The sequence below is a fragment of the Nicotiana attenuata genome, chromosome 6, assembly GCF_001879085.1.
Source record: "Nicotiana attenuata strain UT chromosome 6, NIATTr2, whole genome shotgun sequence".
NCBI lineage: Eukaryota > Viridiplantae > Streptophyta > Magnoliopsida > Solanales > Solanaceae > Nicotiana > Nicotiana attenuata.
In genome coordinates this window covers 41,886,164-41,890,469 of record NC_031994.1, presented here as the reverse complement: position 1 = coordinate 41,890,469, position 4,306 = coordinate 41,886,164, and the positions used below count along the sequence as shown (strand labels likewise).

The window sequence follows — 4,306 nt, the reverse complement described above, 5'->3', positions numbered from 1 at the left end:
TCACCTGACTTCTATATCCCATTATCCATAGATCTCCTTCCTTATCGTTGCCGGTCTAAGCAGAAGGTTGCTAAGTCAGATGTCTGGTGAACACATTCGTAATGAGTATGGGTCTAGTAGGTGTACTAGTAAGGAAGCGAGGTACTGAGTTTAGCGTCGACAAGGCAAGTAGTGGATCTTTATTATCGAATGATATGGGAGACAGTCAAAGCATCAGTCTCAGCATCAACAGAAGAAAAGGACTGACCGACCGCCGTTCAAGAGAGATCCCGAAGGCTCGAACTTTTTGCTAGCTTTGAAAGATGGGCCGAAGGAAAGAGGAAGACCAAACAAAGTCGCGGTCAAAGCAAAGAAAAAGATGCCAAAAAAGATTAACTTTAGCTTCTAGCTCGCTTAGCTTAGTGTAGGTTGCTTGCAAGACTTTCGATAGCTGGCTCGGCGAACGGAATCACCGATCTAGATAGAAGGGTCGTTCACTCCCTATTCTTTGAGAGGTTGCTTGCGACGGTAGCATTAGCTAGGCAATCAAGGCAGGTCGAACAGAGTCAGTCCTAGGGTGAAGATCATCGGATGGAAAAATGGATTGAGCTGGCTAATCACTTGATGACCCGGTGGAGAATGGGAACAGAGAGTCGCTCCCATAAACGAATGAATGGGACTCCTTGGTCCTGATCGAACCAGAGATTCCGACAACCCGGGAATCGGCAGAAAGAGATGGGTCGGATACTGGAATCTGCCCAAAAGTCCTGACTTTTTCGAGGCAGGGCTTCGACCCGTATCTGGCCAACTCCTCGAACTGCTGGGTGCGGCATATTCATGGACTGGCAAAGCGAACTCTCAATTTGATCAGGAGAGCCTAGAGAGCTCTCTATCTTTCCCCAAATTCCGACTAGCGCGGTTCTTTTTCTCGACCAATTTGAATTCCATTTCATTTTTTATTTTAAGTGTTGTAGAGTAGTAAGTAGCTAGGCGGATTTCAGCGCATGCTGCATTGAGAATCTCCAAAGAAATTAGAAGCGCCTATGATAGCGTATGATTATTCCCATTTGTGACCGACGGTTGCTTGCAAGAGGTGGCGATCGGCAGTGTTCCAAAGCGCCATAACGACGTGCGTTAGAGCGTTATGGCAAACGATCCCCATCACCTGTAGTTATGGGGATCGCCTTCGGCTTGCTATACTCTTTCCCTAACGCATGCTGGTTACCATAAAGACACCGAGGGATATCGCATGCGCTAGTTTCGGGGATGTTGTTTACACTACTATTGGTAACAACTCAAAGTGCCGGAACGACTCTAGTGGTGCAAGCGAAGGTTTCAGTCTTGTCGAGCGAAGCAACCACTAGTCGCCCTTAGTGCTCCAAAACACCCTTTCGCTTGCGTGAGCAACGGCCCCTAGCGCCCAGAGCAAGCGCCTTTAGTGTTCCCGACCGCCTGCCTTTCGGCCTTAGCGTTCCAAACAACCAGTAGTGTGACCGATCTGTGTTCAAAACAACCGATGACGCTAGCGACGACTCGTGGGGCCCCCTAACGCCGAACAAAAAGGACTAGTGCTATAACGACTAGTGGTGTTACGGAACAACTACCCGACGAGTGGTAATAAGGACAACGGAAGTAGGTTTGACAGTAGCGTTAGGACGACTGGTTCTCGTAGTTGTATTGCCCTAACGCAACGACTCAAACAACTACGAGTGCTCCCAAGACGATGAGACGCATGCGCTATACCGTCGAGTATTGCTTGCGAAGCAACCGCAACTCGTTGTAGGTCCTCTCCAACCATTACAGTCGAGTAGCTTTCACTCCTTCGCTTGAAATGTGCGGTTGGTTTACCTAACGCATGGCTTCCCCAACGCCAATAGTCGCATGAGTTCTCCTAGGCCATAACCCATGCGTTGAAAGAAACCGCATGATGCGTTCCGGAGTTGCCGTAGTTCCGTTACCGCCTTGTCGTCTTGGGTTGGGAAGGATACGACAGGCTCAATTCAAGGACACTCAATTTCAGGCTTTCGAAGCTCTGACGCTTTCTGTCGCATTTGTTCTCTCTTTTGTTTACCTTTCATTTTCACTTTCTTTTTATAGAATGTAGTGCCCAACAGTTTAAAGGAAGGGGTGAAGTCTCGGGATCCGCTCTAGTCGAGTTGTTAGATGTCTCTCTCCGGAGTCGCTCCTCTATCTTTCGTGAAAGCATACGAGTCGTTATGTTAAGCATCTAATCCTAGTCTTTATGTTATCTGTGTTAGAGGAGTTAGATGTCCCTCATGTTGAACAGTCTGACATCAAGTTGTTAGGACCTTAGTCGCTATGCGAACACTTAACACAAGACTGAAAGCGTTAGTGGTTTATGAATCAGTCATCAAGGATCTTAGCCAAACGGTGACCGGCTACGTAAGCACTTTGGGCGCAGGTTTACTTGACGAATTGTCATAAAGACATCACTCTGCTATATATATAAGAAAATTGGATTATAAAAAAAGATTCAATTAATTAGAAGCATTCGCAGTTTTCAGTTCGTTTGTCATCATCTAAAAGAAAAAGAAAAGAGAAAAGAAAATTTTGAAAGACAAAACTGCTAAGCTATAAGTAGAAGTTGTTGAAGTAGAAAATGCTTGCTGCTCGCTTAGCGCACGGATCATACGCTATCTCATCACTCACTAAGGCTAGCGAAAAGTGATCGAATAAAGCATTTGTTCGTACAGCTCTCGAACCTCACGCTCTATCACGCACGAAAAGAAGCTGACTTCAAAGAAATCGGTCACAAAGCTTATTTTTGCGGGTCAATAAGCTCTCGAAAAGACCTGATCCTTCCCTAACCATGAATCTTGACCCTAGTGAAGGTAGTCGGTGAGAGGAATAGGTGGTTTCCAAAGGATAGAGTTATTCTATATGACGCTCTCTCTGTATTGGATGGATGCCTTAGCTGTGGGATAGAAGGCTTTTCTTTCAAGTCTTCTTTTCTTTGATCGCCTAAGTCCTTGACTTGAACACTTCGCTGAAATCATGTATAAGATCATCCCTTAGTGGACTGATTCAACCTTGTAGCATATCTTGCAGCCCTTAGACCGGTCTCCCCTCATTCATGCCTTCCTTCAAGGCCTATTCTTTTGGATATCCTTGTTTCCTTCTTTCCTGGAACATCCTTTTCTTCTGATTGATGGGACTTCTGTCTGAAATCCCTTGACCTAACCTCTCCTTGACCCGCAGCCAAGTCTTCCCCAACCTCTCTGATGTCTTGGTTAGCTAGCCTGTCATCCACCGCCCCAACTGTTGGTGGTGTCACAGTGACCCTGTTCCATCTGCTTCTTCCTCCTAATGGTTTGGTCCCCCTCTCCCTTGTCAAAGCTTAGTTATCCGTGAATGAGAACTCGTTTTGCTTGTTGGCTGGCTTATGATGGTTTCCTGTCCCAATTCAACATATTCCTTTTTTTGCTCCTGCTTGGTAGCAGGCTTGTGTGCGAGCTTGGTCCGGTTTCGATTCCTAAAGCCCACGGAGAAGGGTGTGGAGCCTCGCTTTCCATGCTGCTCCCCCTGCCAGTGTGTTGGCGTCGATGAAGGTTTAAAGCCTCTTTCCTTCAACACCGAAAAGCTAGTAATTTTATGTGTCTTCTTGAGCGAGTGAAGTGCTTCACGGATGTGGAGCACGAACGCATAAAACTTTTTGCTTTTCCTTTCCCTCCCTCGCTTACAGTTACTTCCAATTCCAACCAATTTCTAGTTAATGCACCCATAAGAACCCGACAATCCCCCGTATGGAGCCACCGTCGTTTCGTCTGGCATGTACTCTCTAGTCACCACTCCTCCGAGTACGACAAAGTGAAAGGAGACAAGACTCACCTCCCCCTACTTTGTCAATCACAGCCGTCTCGTCTATTCTATTCTCGAAAGCGTGTAGACAGAAGGCCCTTTTTTCGGACTGTCTTGTTTTCAGGCCTCCACGGCCGTCCGGGGTTCTCCATTCTCAGAAAGCTTCAACTTTCCCACGTGTGCGCAAGCTTGCGAATAGTTTCTGCGATCACTCTACGTAATTTTATAAACCGGTTTATGCTTGTAGCTACCCCCGGGGGGAATACGTGTAATAGCCCCGCGGGGAACCCCCGCCCGGAGGCGGGAATCTCTTTTAATTTGTCTCTGCGATTGGTCTTTCCTGCAGCTGGACCGCACCTTCGCTTCGCACCTCTGGTTTGTATGCAAAATAAAATATTGAATAAGGGTTTAATAAGGAGATCTCTTAATTACTTGATCAAGGAACAGTGCTTTCGAACATTACTTACGAGAATCTCAATCCTTCTGCCTCCCCTTCTGAAAGGGTAGT

At 46.7% G+C, this 4,306-nt stretch overlaps 1 pseudogene; it reads left to right on the top strand.

Moving 5' to 3' along the window:
* Positions 2,299-4,306, top strand: part of LOC109227798 — a 12,671-nt pseudogene continuing 10,663 nt past the window's right edge.